Below are 16,793 nucleotides of genomic sequence, written 5' to 3' on the forward strand. Positions count from 1 at the left end.
TCTGTAAAGTATCTTTAGACAATTTGACTGTAATTGGCGCTATTTAAATGAAACTGAATTGAACTAAGCTTCAAAGATGTAGCTCAACTCCTGGGAAAAATGCTTGTTGTCTTTCTTATTGAAATTAAGATGTGAAGATGTGGGTGCCCAGATCTGATCTGTATCTGAGTACTGTCTGGATAATGATATCCTGATCCAGTATACAGTTTAATTAACCCTGTGAACCATTGGCAGTTTCTGGGCCTTTTTTTTGTTTTGGTCCTATCACATTTTTATTTACTGATGTTGGGCTTATTTTTACTGCTGTATAACATTCTGCACCTCTATGAAAACAGTACAACCATGGCTAAAGTAGAGAGAACTCAAAAATATATTTTGCACAGTCGTTTTACACAATTGAATTTGTCTGTCTGTCTGTCTGTCTGTCTGTCTTACATTGCCATGAATTATAACAAAAGACAAACAAAAGTGGAATTATCTGTACAAAAGTCAAAGACATCGAATCGACATGTACACCCCCTGTCAAAAGTTTTGAGACGGGTTCTCATTTGAATGAGAACCCGTCTCAAAACTTTTGACAGGGGGTGTACACCATTTGTCCACAGCTGTTACCAATTTTGATGACATACCATAATTTGGAATTTGGGTTGTTAATTTTCCTGATTTTTGTTTTTATGTTGTTTCTGGCTCTGATAAATGTTCCGTTTTTGTCTTTTTTTTTTTTGAAGATAGCATACCTGTCAAACTCGCCAGCAGAGCGGTTCAGAGGGTTAATTAATACCAAGACTGGCTGACTTGTGAGCAAACTTTGTGCATCCCATGTCAGATAAGAATAATATGTCCAGATAAAGTTTTGTGAAGTTCTGTGTGTACAGATTGCTTGTTGATACCAAGTATTAATGGGGTGTACAAGTGTTTTCTTCCAGATCTTTGACTAGTAAAAGAGTTGCACTGCTTGGGCTCTGCAGAAAGACATTTTGTCAGAACAGCAGTGGGTTGAAGTCCCGATGTTCCTTGGACATCACCAGCAATGCGATAAGGCCACTTGCAGAGAAATATGCCCACACTGTTTTCACTACCTCATGTAGTGTCAGATCTGGGAATCTAATGGGTTTAAAGGTGTTTTCTGGTGTACTTGTCAGTGTAAACAGAGTCAGCTAGCTGCTTCCCCCTGCTGTTAGCCTATGCTAAGAAAAGCTATCTTCATTCTGACTCTAGCTCTGTGTTTATTACACATCTGAGCTGTTGCTTGGCCCATACCTTACAGATTAATAAGGTATTGTAACATCAACATTCCAGTACAGCAATTTCATCAGCAGCATTGTCCGCCTATTACTGCTAGCAGCTTCTCCTTCGGACGCTGAACTGAACTCTAGTAGGCACACATGTAATTAGCAGCTGAGAGTAGCTTCTGTATTTCCTGCTGTGCACCTGCATGCATTTAATACAGCATGTAGTGAGCTGCCAGTTTCCCACCTCAGCGTAATGTGCCGAGCAGAACAGACGTTAAATCAATATTTGGCTGGCAGTACACGTGAAGCACAGTATGTTTGTCATTGTTAGTCTCCAGTGTTTGTGTAGTGGAAGCGTCAGTTAGGCAGCAGACAAACAGACAGCCGAGCAGATGGTGAATCTGACTTGGATCTCATCTCGTCCCTTGTTTCGCAGCCTGCCTCGGACAGATTTGCTTTCCTCGGTGTCACATGTCGGCTTCGGCGTGGGCTGACGGCAGCCTGTGCAGTGTTTTCGAAACTGTTGATCGTTAAGAGAGGTCGGCTGAAAAGGATTTGTCTGATCTGATAATTGATATCAGATGGTTCGTCACGCTAAGTTAAATCATCAAACTGTACTTCACATCAGCAAAGGGAAGTTACATGACCTCTCACTGCTGTGATTACGTGACTATCTGCAAATTGCGTACATGTTTTAAAGTCTGAAATTTCACTTATGCTTAGCTGTGGTTTGGCTGCAGTTTGGGAGTTCTCTAGGTTGTAATTTTTACTGGATGCAGTGATGTGAATGAATCAGTTTTCTACAGATATCTGCCCTGCTGTTTGGAAATAACATTTGATTGAGAATGAAAGTCATCTGTCTGCACAGTCTGTACTTGTGTTGTCATGGGTTAATGCAGATTAATGATACATATGGTGCAAATTACAGGCGGTTGAATCACAACAGGCTAGAGTGGCCTTATTAATTCCCAGTGGCTAATGTGGTCAGAACTAATGAGTAATGCTTATTCCCAATTACTAGTGCGGTCCAATAAGGCACAGAGGTTAACCTCAAACACAGTGAAAGGGTTGGTTTATTTACTCTTCTGAATGTGAAGCAGGATTTTGGAAAGTGACCTGTGCATGGCTTCAGACAAGGACCTCCTTAAAGCAGAAAATGTCCCATTTACCCTCATTTATAAAATGTAGCGGCATTTATTATGTGAGATAATCCAACTACAGAATGCAACTCTTGGATCTAACCTCAAAAGATTTATTTGAGAGAAAAAGGCTGCTTCACAATGTCTTGATATCTGGTCAACGTCTAATGTTAGTAGGTGGTAATAACAGCGAGAATCCTCATGAACTTTGTACCGATATGTGAGATAGATAGCCTGTTCATGATGACAGTGCTGCACCTTTATTTTGCCTCTTTGTTCTGTTTGAAAGCTGTAAAGATGAACTAGTGGGGCGTTGCTGTGGCACTGAGAAGCCAACAGTGGAGGTAGTCGTAGAAATGAGTTAATGTCTGTCAAAAGGGTTTACAGAAGGTCTGTAATTTTTAGTGTCTACCAATAGTCTGCATGTGAAGCAGGGATATCTGTAAATTGTAGCTTTAGAGAACAACCTGGGTTACACTTTCTCCTCTAATCTGTATCTGTATTCATGCTGTGCCACCCACCATCACAAGTAAAGTCAACCTGTGGGAAGCACAAAGATATGATCAAACAGACGACATTATGCACTGCTTTTATTACTAGACGTGCAGCCAAAGCAGAGCTGGGAACAAAGGGACTTTGCTGTGGAAACATCAACGTTTTGAACTGAAGTGGTTAAAAGCACATTGCCTTCAAGAAACTGACAGTGCCATGACAGTTGTGTGGCAGTAAGGTGTCAGAGCTTAACACTGCTCATAATATAGTCCAAGAACAATTCAAAACATTTATCTTCACCCTTATTCCTGTTTACAGTCATTTACATAATAGGCTGAGGAGTTAGAGAAAACCAAAAACGGCTCTAATGCTAAAAATCGTATTATACAATGGCAAAAGTCGCAGTTAAAAAAAATGCCAATACACCTAAATTAGTGCTGGTGCATTTAAATGAAAACGCTATTCACACCAGTGTAACAAATTAGCCTGGAGTCCTGCTGTTAGATGGGCTCAGATACACGTAGCTTTACACTGTCAGATGTAGCTGCTGCAGAATGAAAAGGAAGTGGCAGGGGAAGTATTTTATCTGTAGCGGGTTTTAGCTTGAACAACAATTTCACAACAGGATGCTCTTGCACAGTAAATAATGTTATTACTGCTATGGAAGCTGGTTTGAACTGACATGGCGGATAGCTTTAGGTTGCTGTTGGACTACAAATTACAGTCAGAGTTTACCACTGTAGCTTCAGAGATGGAGTCCATGGTTCTGGAGAAAGACAGTTGATATTCAGAACATTCAGATAACTGACATGTTCCAGATTTACTGCCCCTTTCACCCCCACTGCTCTGGTTTCCCGTCTCCTCTAACTCTTCTTTTTCCACAAAATGAATGAATGAATGTACACAGAAAGGCCTATGTACGGACATGGGATTTGCATTCAATGGCCACAATGTTTTTTTTGTTTGTTTTTTTGGCCTTTTTGCCGTTTGTTGTGTAAAGGACAATGGAACGAGACGTGAAAAAGTGGAGGAATGACATGCAGTAAATCGCTATGGGCTGGATTCAAACCCCTGCGTTGGGTACTATAGCCCCTGTTTGTGGACGCCCTCTCAGCCAGGTCCATAGGTCCATATCGGATGAAGTCTGGGTCCAGCCTCGGACTGCGATCCACCATTTAGCTCAGATCAGTGTCCAACTTCACTCGAGCCTACTTGTGCCCACAAACTCAGCCAGAAACCTGGGTGTCATGATTGATGACCAGCTGCCCTTTAAGGTTCATGTGGCCTCAGTTTCTCGATCTTGTTGTTATGCCCTCTACAGCATCAGGAATATCAGACCCTTCCTGACCCAACAGGCCACACAACTTCTGGTCCAGGCTCTTGTGATGTCACGCATTGACTACTGCAACTCTCTTCTGGCAGGTCTCCCTGCATGTACAGTCAAGCCTCTACAGATGATCCAGAATGCAGCAGCACGTCTGGTCTTCAACCAGCCCAAAAGAGCTCATGTCACTCCCCTGTTCATCTCCCTTCACTGGCTTCCAGTTGCAGCCAGAATCAAATCAAAAACTCTCCTCCTGGCTTACAAAACATTTACAAGAAAACAAACTCTGTGCGTTCTGCTGAGTCCCTTTCTACTTTAGAGACAATTGAAGACTCAGTTGTTCAGAGAACACCTAGGCACTTAATCCGACTCCACCTTAGGGGTAGAATAAGTCAGGTGGTCCAAAACCCAGCACTTATTTAGCGCTGACAAAGTTGAAAAAAAAAATGGGGGTGGGGGTGGTTGGCACTTCTTCTGCAACTTGATGGCAACACCTTTCACCAATCACACTTGAAGCACTTTTTGCACTTACTAAAGGTTTTTCCTTATGTCTGAATTCTTGCTTGTGTTCTACGTCGCGTTGGACAAAAGCGTCTGCTAAATGAAATTGTAGAATTGTAGAATTTAGTGATCTGGGGTCTAGTATGTAGTAGATTAAACAAAGCCTCGATTCAGAGAACTTTGTCTGGAGGAATTTTCGTAATCAAATTACTCGAATTTCATATTCACTGAATCTGACAAAAAAAATGTTGGATTTAAATTGCTAACTTGAGTGTCAGTGGCAGTAACATCTTGCTGTCTTAGTGAGCAACACCATCAGATCACAGTTTGACCAGATGTCATAGAAGTGGGTCTGTGTTTGTCAAGTGATGCAAGTACTGAATTATCACATAACAGGTGGCAAAGATCACATGATCTTAGAGAAAGGTTCAAAAAGGTACTGAGTGTAGCCTAAAGTCATATTTAGTTGTGAAGTAATTCAATTTTTACACTCAATACAGATCATAATTTGCAGTCATTCTAGCGATGTCTCACCCGCTAACACAACAGATCATATCAAATTCAAAAATGTATCTAGATAGGAGAACAAAATCTTCTCAAATTAGCCTGTGACCTAATACTGATCCATTTGGGGCTTGCTGACATGGAAAAGACAGAGAGGCTTTGAGGACAATAAGGCCAAATGCTGTTACCATCGCTTAGCTCGCTGGTTTGGCTTTTCTTTCAGTAACATGATGCTCATTTGTAGAACAGCGTGTGACAAAGGAAGCTGGGGGGGGGTGTACTAAAAATTACTGATTTTCTGATAAGCTCAGGAACAGTTTGTTGACTTAGCAGTTCAGAGAGATGGAATCAGAGGTCTATGGATGAGAGACGGATACTAATAGGCTGTAGTTGTGTTTCTATCATCGTGGAAATAGATTTGGTAATTTAAGGCTGTCTCTGTTCAGTGGCATCATAGCATTAGTAAGACTCACAAGCCAGTAAATATGTGAAAACAGCTTAAATGTTTCACTCGACAAGGTTATTCTTTGCCACTCATTTCTTGGTAGCTGCTGGCTATTAACACGTTAGCATAATTGTGAGTTACAGTAGAAGACGTGTATTTTCTCTTATTTGTTTGCTTGAACAATACTTTTGCAGTTCAGCATGTATCTGTACAATCTACTGTTACACTTCTGCAAAGAGTCTGACTGTTATTTCCCTCCCAACTTTCTGCTGTCTTTTGTCTCAGTGTTTAATGAAGTCAAGTTTCCCTCAAAATGCCTTGTTTTTAAGCTGTATTAACACATTGCTTTTACTGCAGTTAGTATTGTCCTGAGTAAATCCACGTCTTTTCACACCCACCATTTCATTTTGTGTAGTTGCGCTCCCTCTGAATCACTCAGTAATTGTTGTATTTTAATTTTAAATCAGTTAGCAGTGTCTTATTCTTCTGAATCATGACAATAATTACTGGAGGGTTTAAACTGTGTATATTAGAAGAATGGCCCAAAGCCACCACAAGAGCAAAAGACTGGTAAAGCAGAAAGAATCATTGGATTTTGAACTTTCGGGCTGTCATAAAATACTTATTTGTGCAGTTCTGCCAGGAAAATTACGGTAGCCAAATCCAATCATAGAAATGTGAGGTTTCATCAAAATTGCCTTATTTGTTTAATTGTGTTGTATCAGAATGTGTAAAGGAACTAAAAGTGTGACATTTTGTGACAAAAATTCATTGCCTTTTCAGCTAAACTTCCGACTGCGTTTACACAGACCAGTATGGAGCAAATTAGAAAGACTGAGTGGAAACTACAACATATTCCATGGATTAAAATAAATGAAGCATGGCTCAAAACGGTACAGAGGGGCAAGTTTTCAGCAGGTTGTTGGAAGATACACTCAGCATTGTGAAACATGTTTTAAACGTTTATGTGTAGAGAAGCTTTCAAGGCTGTAAAATTGTAAATAATAAAGTATTCATTCTATGTAGAGCCACCATTTTCCCCCTAACAATACAAGAATCACACGGGGGCTTTTTCAAATGCATTCATATGAATTCGTTTTACTTTTTTATGATTTATGGCATTATACTATAGTTATACTTCACAAAAAAGATTCTGAAATCTCTCTGCTTCTAGTCGTGGCTCTGCTTTTTCCATACCGATGCAAAGACTTTATATTTCAGTAAAAATTTAGTCTAAAATGAGTAAAAACGTGACAAGGGCAAAAAATGCCCCCCAGAACACACAGTTCAGAGGGTTAAACAATGAGGCTGGTCTCAATTTTGTGTCAAAACATCCCACGGAAAACCCGGTTTATCCATTATTCCTTGTGAGGCTGAAGTCTCTGCAACGTCGTAGTAAACAAACTATGAAAGACCCATCAGTCAGCCACAGTGTTCCAGTGAATGACAGTTATTTATTATTGTGGTCGCCAAGTTTATTTTCCTAACAACTCAATCCCAAACCTCATAATTTTAATTAGTTAACCAAATGTCTTTCTAGCACGGTCAATATATAATTGCGGGACTTTTTGTAACTTAGCTGACAGGTATTAGAGTTGACATTTTTGCTGTTTTCAGGCCTAAAATCAGCCAAACACAAATCTATAACCAAACACCACCTGGCAATTTTAGAGAAAAAAATCTTCTACATGTTACATATACAACTGAGTAAAATTGAATTTGAAAGTTAATAAAGACATTGCAGTAAACCTGTTGACACTTCACTCGCATACTACTTTATATTAAAAAACTGAGAAAGAAGAGAAAAAACAAACTTTGGAGTCTTCCAGTCTTTTCTTCAGGAGGAAATGACATCATGTGGAGCAGGTCATGTGATCTGGAATTAACACACTTCTTGGAGAGGTGTTTTTGTAATGGGGAACTTATTTGAAAGTGATTTCTCAGACACAGATACAATTTATTTCCCATATAAGAATTTGATATTTTGCCAAAAAATCAGTCATGATTATCTCAATAAAAGCAACACAATCCAAACTATTTTTTAATCAGCTCATTTTATTATTGTTTAGCTGATTAGAAGGTGGTTATTACATTTGGGTGGTTATTTAGTTGACATTTTAGTGATATCCAGTCATTTTTATTAATAGATAATTGTTTCCATAATAAATAATTATGGAATTTGTAAAGACATGATCATAATGAATGTAAAAAGAAAACATTAGTTATTTTTTTACCTTTAATGAGAATGTATCCAAGATATAGCCCATGGACTTCAAAAGTCCTTCAATTATATATTGACCCAGCAGGTGCACTATTTCTTCCTGTTTGCCTAATGTTTGCAAACTGGTCTAACTCATTAAACAGCTAGCTGCTGTCGGTTTTGTTTTTGCACAAATTTATGTTAATGTGCAGAAAGGGGCTTTGCACTTTAGAAGTCAGAAATCATTGAGAAAAAGTATAACAGAGCTCACTTGTAGACTTCCAAACTGGAGATTTTGTCACTCATTTGTTCTGCTAGCTACTTATTCCTTCCAACTAACATGAGCACAACATCAAGGTGAATAAACAAGGTTAAGAAAAGGTGGAGACTGGCTGAAATATCCTCCAAAATGTACTCATTGTGAGAATCTAAAACTCAGACAGTGGCTTTCACAAAGATAGCTGGACAGATACACAAACGCACCCATGGATCTTCTCATCCTTAGACATCAGGGGCTGCTCCATGTTGTTGTGATTGACCTGTCTGTGACCTCCCTCCCTCCTCCTGGAGCTCTGCATCTGACCTCGGCAGTTGATGAGACCGGTCAGACAGACAGTGCAGCCCTCAGCACAGACGCTGCCTCTGGGGCTTACATGGAGAAAGCTGTGGACGGAGGACCGTGGAACAGACACAGACTGATCTGTCACAAAGCATCAGCTCTATTAGCCACTTACTGCTGGCATGGCTATATTTCTTTTCTGCCTTGCTCATCAGCTGTAAAAGAAGGATTCTTCTAGTCTCAGTTACTTTCTCTCTTCTTCTGTCTTTGGTTTGCATTAATAGGATTAGAATAATGGCATATCACAATTGCTTTTGGCAGTACCAAGCTGCTTAGGCTAATTAAAGAGCCAGAAATGGAGAGTCTTATCTAACAATAGCAATCCAGAGGAATAGTGAGCTAATCAGACCTTAAAGACCTCAGCTTTTGGTCCCATCGAGGAGACCCGGGGAAGATAACTGGCTTAGCAGATGTAATGGGGATGTCGATAAGGCCCATACTTATCTGGTTTTCATTGTGCTACTCATTTAGATTACAGATGTTCTGTAAAGACATTGAGAAAAAGTAAAAGTGAAGACTGGAGGAGGAAGGCTTCCTTCCTTCAGAGCACAGCATACTTCCTGGTGGCTTCTGAAGCTTTCTCCTCATTGCATTTCCTTAAACTAATTTAGTTCAGTAAATACCTCAGAATACCCTAGTCCTCTTATGTTTTTTTTTTTAACCAGAGAAATATTAGAGGAGGTCATCTATTAAGTAGAACTACAATTTCCTCACATTGACAGTATTTAGTATCATTGTCTAAATCAGTGAGAAGGTTGGGTAAGGCCGTAATTTCAACCAGTGCTGGTGTCCCTCAAGTCAACAGTTTTTATTACTTTCCTCTACAGATTTTTGGGGTATTTTGCCTTAAATTTGTCTGGCGAGAGACAGGAATCAAGAACAGTGGCAGAAGGCACGCAGTTCAACAAGAGATATTATCGCTTTTTAAAGGTTATTGGTTGAATGTGTCCGCAGACAGTGGCATGTTTTTACATAGGGCAGATACTGAACAACATTAGAATTACCTTGGAGTTGGAAGTTTGGACAACTTACTGATAATCCTTTTTTCAACCTCTGAGAGAAATTTCAGGATCTTTAAATGGTCCATTATGGTCATCAGCCTGATGCTGCCTGTGTGTGTCTGCTGTTTGGTTCTAAGTAGGTAGTGTACCGTAGATTTTTAGAGCTATTTTGCTGAAATTAGCTGCTCATTGCTGCCTGAAACGATGCTGTAGGAACAGTGAGAGTGAACCAAACACTCACTTTTTTGAAGGAAAGCTAAACAAAGAGTTTACAAGCGGTTCCTTTCACATTGTTCACACCATGCATTAAAGATGCAGTTAAATGTGCCGCTGGATGTACGACATTGATAGATTATGAACAGAATGAATAAGGTCTTGCAAACAATCGTGGGTTTTCAGCATTACATATAATTACCCCATACATGTCCCTTCGAACTCTGTTGCACATATCCCACTACCACTATTACACATGACCAAATTGCTCAAAACCCACGTCTACACATTTAAAACAAATTACAGAGTCCTCAAGGACAAGCCCAATCAACGGCAAATGAATTTACATAGTTTTATGATCACAGATCTAATCTTCCAAAAGCCACGCTTTGAGATGTTTAGTAAATAAATTAAGATGTGTTTGTTCACGGATGACACTCGGTATAGTATTCCAGGTTTGTGATGCACGAAAAGAGAAAACTGACTGCCCAAGAGCACTTTTCCTGAAAGGTACAACACAATTACCTCTGGAGCCTGCTCTGGTTGATCTGCTAGAATTTTTCTTTACAAATTCTTGTAGCACAGGGGGATTGAAAACGTATTGAAACTCATGAGACCACAAACTCATTAAGAAAATGTTTACCGAGGTAGGACGACAAGGGAGAAGTTTCATAGACATCCATACAATTTTATGTCTTTTTGCAACCAGAAGAGTTTCCCCAGCTGGCTGTTAGAAAGAATGCAAGTTTAAGGCACTTCTGCATTGGCTTCAACATTTAGACCTGGAGGCTACGTCCATATTTTATATTCAGTCTGTGGGTGAAGCAGAAATCAAAGCCCAAAGATGACGTTTGCTGGTTTCCACATATGCAATTCTAGCACATTAGGTAGTATCTGTCAGATTTTACTTTGATGTTTTGCCTTCGAACTCTGGCAGACTCTTCGAAACTCATCATATACCCAGAATGTAAAATGTGTCTTGAATCTAAATGTAATTCTTTGGACAGGCATCGGGACTTAAGCTTCAAACCTGAGATACAGGCTGAAAGCAGTGCCACTTATGCACAGAGTTACTTGGACAGAGTAGAGGAGATAAAACAGTCAGTGGGGTCATAAAAGGCACAACCATTTTTTCTTAAATTTCTAACCATTCACCAGACCTCAGAAGGAACAAAGACCCAGACAACTATGGTGTGGCTTTTAGATGCAGTGCACACAGAGGACAGTCTTCAAGCATTTGCATAAAAACAATAGAAACACTAACATAAAATTATCACCTTGAGATCCACTTGAACATAAAGGTTACAGATATTAAAGAAGAGACATGTTGGCTTTATGCTGTATTACGAGCCCATCTGAACAACAGCACTGCCTTGGGGGCACTGGGCCCATGGGTCATGAATATGTAACAGATGATCCTTAAGATATAGGCTGTGATAAAGTAGAAAGAGAACATCAGTGCCAAAACTGTAAAACACATTAAGGTCCAGTAGGATTCAACTGTACAGAAGTTGGTGAAGCAAGCAGACGGCGCTTTGCCTCCGAGGTATGGCTTGTGACATTTCCAGCTTGTTTCGATGTCAGTGCAGGTACCTTTTATTATAATAAATGCCAGCTTTAAAAAAAAAAAAAAAAGAGGCAGCGGTGAACATGTGCTCTTCCTCTGGGCAAGTCATTAACAAATGTCACCTTGTGGCTGTTTACAGTGTGGGAGTAGAGCTCTCGCACAGGAAATAAGAGACAATATTAACAATTTTCTTGAGTGTTAGTGTAGAGAAGTTCATGAAGTCCTTGAAAATATGTGTGGGATTGAGCACAAATGCCAAAGACTGCAGCATGGATGAGAAATTAACCTTGCGTTTGACCAACTGGCAACTTACAATGGTATTATCAGAGTATTGGTTTTGACAGTGGAGAGACTGTAGAGAGACCACTACAACTTGCAGGGTCAGGTCATGTCATATGTGGAGATAGCAGACGACTTTGCATTGACATTGCTGACTTGTTTACTTTGAACACGGTTATCAGTGAAGAAGCACAGAACAACTGTTCTTGAAAAATAAGTCTCCTCATTCATTTCTTTTCAACATCTGTTTCCATTTGACAAGGCACTGCCCCATCACTCTTTCCTGAGTACAGCCATTACAAAATCTTTCAAATGTGAAAGTGATATTCAAAAGAAACAAAACAGAAAAATTGTGGCCTCCAAAATGACATCATGCCTTTCATGAATATGAATGTGAACCTAACTTCAAGTAACCTAAATTCAGTCTCTATACTCCAGTTTGCAGTTGGCTTAGCTTGCTAGCAGCGCTACTAGCTTGACCTTTCTACTCAGTCTCGTGATTCTCCTCTCGCAGGTCGTACCAGGCCTTTAATCCCTCCTTTGAATAAAAACCTAAGGAAAGTTAAAATGAACACAAAGCAGAATGTATTATAAAGGTGTTAAAAACCGTTCATTATTAAGAAGGCCAATGGCCAATGGGACCCATGATTTTTTGAATCTGTCTGTCCTACATCTCGGCACTTGAAACCTACATCTAGATGGAAGCACCCTGAATTTAATAGCAACAGGGTGACTAGGGTCAAACAGGACGAATTTTGCCTTTTTTAAAAAGATATTCCCGCTCTGTTGGAGAGGTCATGGGCCGTGGTTGTTGCTGGCCGATTAGCATCATAGATTGGAAAACTTCTCTGTGGCAACACTGTTCCATGGAACAAAATGATGCGCTTTGATTTACAATACTTGTACGCTACAATTTTGCCACAGAAGCATGAAGGTCTCCCATAAGTCACATGCATTCCATAGCATTTTACACTGACTGTATGGGTCTTAGTTCAGTTTACTGCAGTTTTGTGTGCAGACTCCTGTATTCCATTTCAGACTGTTGTCATGTGTCTTTTTGCCACCCCGGCAGAGTTGATCTCGATCCCAAGAACCACGTCTCATTTCAAAGATTTGAGAAGTTAGAGAGGATCAGTTTGAGGGAACTTGAGCACAGTGTGGAATGTGCAGCTGACTTACAGTTGCCATTGGAGTGTAATCTGTGGTTTCAGTGGAAAAATATATCATCACCATGCCACTTACATGTGAAACTACATAGTAGACATTCTCCTGTCCAATTTTCCCTCTTGACTCACAAAGTAAACTGACCTGAAAACCTTGATTAAAGTGTGGAGGAGAGCTAGACTCCATTCCAAACCCACAATTAAAACAAAATATTTGAGTTATATTGGATAGGAGTAGTTTATTATTATTGACCACTGTGGTGGTTGGGCACATTCATTTTGTAAATTTTCTTCATTTTATATTATTATATACACACGGACCTTTGTAATCATTCCCCCTGCTCTTTTAGGGTTCCGTATATGGTTCTGTCTCTACTTCGATTAGTCTCAGCATTTGTCACTGCTTTGCTTTCACATCACACCACACAGTCAATGTGAACACCAGGCTGGATTAATCAATAGACTGAATGGAAACGGCTGACAAGCTCTGCTGGAGACAAGGGATGCACAGGCACTCAGGCAGCACATGCAAGACTCACGCATGCACGCACACATACACATGCATGCACGCACACAGACACACACACATACACAGACCAGAGCTTTAAGGCTTCTCCACTGATTTTTGACACTATACTACAGTTGGTTGCGGATAACTGATACTGTGGCTTTCAGTAACTTTATATTGTACTTCTTCTAGGGTAAAACTCCAGGAATCTTTTCAGGGTGAACTGATAACTCACTGTTAAAGCATTGATAGATGAAAAACGGAGCAACATAATGGTCAAGGTTATTAATACACCACCACGATTTACACTCATCCTAATAATAATGGAAGCTTTATGATACTGGTATTAAATCTGTTGTATAAAATCACGTGCTGCATCATGTCCATCATTTGGCTTTGATAGCTGGTCCTGAGTTGGATCTGTTTTGTAACCAGGACAACACCCAGGTTTGTTCTACTCCCTCATTTCTTATGAAATCATTTATCCTTCTTTACTCTTTGAAAAAGCAGCGTATGCAGCATTAGCAGACTTCAGATTTTTTTGTTGGCTGGGACAGTTGCTTTTCCAGGCTCAAATGACAACCGTCTCTGGCAGCAGGTTATAAAAACTTGAGCTGATGTAGTGGCCTGATGTTTGAATGCTAAAGGTGCATGCCACGTGAGCTTCGATTTCCTGAGAAGCCGAGTCATTTGTGCTTTTCTTATATTTTATATAAAATTATTTCAATTCCTTTTATTGGTTTCGGATCATAGTTTCTTCTGCTTGTGAGAAATATACAACTCTAGACTTATCCATGATTGCCATTGTTCTAGTGGTGTCTATGTGAACACACTTATAGCTGGATTCAGAAACTCTGGTTTGATTGAACATGTTAACCAGCTTCATGTGACCACTCATCCTGACTGTGTGTTGTTAGGTTTAGTAAAGCCTGATAACAAAGGCAACCTGGTTACGTTAAACCTGCTTCATGCTTCCTGGCCTTCAGCTCAGCGTTTAACTGCCAGGTAACATTGCATTTTCCAGATATAGATAGTAATACTACTGTGTATGCACATTACTATTTAATTCTACATTTAAACCCATCACTTGTGCAGCTCTACAAGTGTCTACAAGTTCCCTAAATGAGTCTTTTTTTTCTCAGCCCAGAAAGGATGATTATAAATTTAAACTTAATGTAAAGATACAATGTATTATTTTACTTGCAAATGTTTAACATGAGACCTCGTTATATCCAATAAGGCATTCAAAGGGATTTGGATGTGATGAATAGATTCAGTCCTGATGAAATTCTATTTAACCTCACCCATATGTATCAAAGCCTCTGAGACTGAATAGCTAATATGTGATTATTGCTAAATGTGTAGTCCTGGCCTTTTATTTTCCTCCAACCAATCTATTAAACTAATTCTGACATCCCATTTAAAATGAGTAGTGGATGTGCAGCTCTGCTCTCTAAATTCCAGTCTGCCTTCTTTGTTCGACTCAGTTTATTGCTTTCTAAAGCTGGCCTCCTGCTCGCTCCATTCTCCAGATCTTTCTCTGTTCAACTCCCGGATGGCCTTTTTCTGCCTCCCTCTCTTTCTCACTGCCTCCCTCTTCCTCATTTTTCCTCGCTGTCTTTTTTTAAATCCCTCTAGAGGGTGTTGCTGTTAAAGCCTTGAACAGGGTGGTCCGAAGTAATCCAACGTAAATAAAAAACGAAGCTGCTCGGCTCTCTGCGAGTTTGATATGAGCCCAATTGCAAAATAAATTTACCAATGGGAGAGTGAAAGGTGAGACGTAAATGGAAAGAGGAGAGAGTGTATAACCTGTGAAGACGATGTAATTGGGGGTAAAGAGTGGAGCCTTAATCAACACAGACGGCTGGTTCAGTCACAGACAGGAAAGCATTTGCGCTGACCATACATGATGAGAAAACATAGAGGACCTCTGATCATCTAAAATAGTAATGGTCTGAGCAGGTAGGTTTCTAGACATACAGACAGAAGAGCGGAAAAGTTCCACTTGGGTAGTGTGTAGTTAAAATGGGAAATAACCAAAAGAATTATCAAAGTTTGAGCTGTCATGATGTAGAAATCATTAAACTTGGCTCTAGATTAACTTTTTGCTGGTAGCACTGGTGCAACCAAGTTTCTCATTTGATAGCGATTTGGTAGCTCCTCCCACCTTGTTTCAGGAAAAACACGTCATTTGCTGAACATTTTCTTATCGAGAGACACTACAATTTACCGATGTTCCCTAAACGCCCCACGTTGCAGGCTGTGGTAGCTGCTGCTCGGTGGCTGTGGTGCTCAGACAGGTGTGTGACCAAAAGTGGCCTTGAAAAGAGTTCAAATAAGTGTAAATAGCACAGTACGCCACACTGTGCACCACAGTGGTACTACTTTGAACCACTGTGGTTAACAGAGTAGCCACTTGTGCCAGTAAGAGCGACGCAAATACTGCTTCATGACCATCACGTGCTAGCCAAATGCGACCACTAGAAATTTTAGCTCTAGTTTTGATCGCTGTCAAGAGTCCTGTTAAACATGTCAGTGAACTGTACACCTCCTAGAGTAAATGTGTGCTTCTTTTAGTGAGTCAAAAAAACATAAATAATTAAATAATAATTAATTTTAAATTGGAGAGTGTCTTCTTGAAACATCTTCCTCAGTTCATGTTGAATATGACTGATTATAGAAAGCTGTTTTGTTTGTTATTTTATCCATTCACTTTTGATTTCTCTATGAGGTCATACCAAAAAGCTTTGTCATAATAAATATATTTGTCTAATATTAAAATCTGTCACTTTAGTTCTGATGGCATTTGGGAATAAACAGGAGACAGAGTAAAGATAGAATGGTAAAAACAAAGTAGCAGAGGCCAAAAATATGCTGACTTTGAAGGTGTTTGTGTATTTAAAGTGAACTAGTTTGCTGAATTTTGAAGGATAAACATGTTGATAATGGTTTTAAATTGCCACATTTGAATGTGACCAATTGGTTCCAGCAAATGGTCAGCATGTTTCCTGTGTTTTACAACCAAGAGGTTTTGCAGGCTGTTGCTGGAAACACAATTCACTATTTTGGACCAAAGCAGCCGAATCACACATGGACCAGCTCTGGGTGATTTAGCTGTATAGTTTTAACAGGGCTGGACTGATGATCAAACACAGGGGCGTGTTGGTGTCGGTGAAAAGACATTGGATCCTACGCTTCCCATAATGCAACTGATATCATCTGTCATTTGACCATCCCTACGCTGGTGTCTTTAAACTCCACACTCCTACTTTGTAAAAGAGGCTATCTGGCTGTAGAGCTGCAATGGATAGTCAATTTTTAGAATTCTAATGCAGAAAATGCCAACCATTTCTGTTTGCACTTCTCAAATGTGAGTATTTACCGCCCGGCAAAACATCGTTTTCCGGGAGGTATTGTTTTGAGCTGCATGGTCTTGGTTGATTGGTTGCTTGTTTGTCTGTAACACTTTGGTTTCCGCGCGATAACTCGATAAAATATTAATGTAGCCTCACCATATTTGGTACACAGGTGTACCATAATAAGACACAGGCCAGGTTCGAATTTGGTGACCGTGACCTCATTTTCAAGGTCACAGGGGTCATCTTC

General features: G+C 39.9%; 1 protein-coding gene across 2 annotated transcripts in view; it reads left to right on the top strand.

Annotated features, from left to right (window-relative positions):
• The window catches only part of sorl1 (sortilin-related receptor, L(DLR class) A repeats containing), a 130,404-nt gene that overhangs the window by 54,129 nt on the left and 59,482 nt on the right, over positions 1–16,793 (top strand). The gene's annotated exons all lie outside the window — the stretch shown is intronic.

The sequence above is a fragment of the Acanthochromis polyacanthus genome, chromosome 13 (assembly GCF_021347895.1).
Source record: "Acanthochromis polyacanthus isolate Apoly-LR-REF ecotype Palm Island chromosome 13, KAUST_Apoly_ChrSc, whole genome shotgun sequence".
Lineage (NCBI taxonomy): Eukaryota > Metazoa > Chordata > Actinopteri > Pomacentridae > Acanthochromis > Acanthochromis polyacanthus.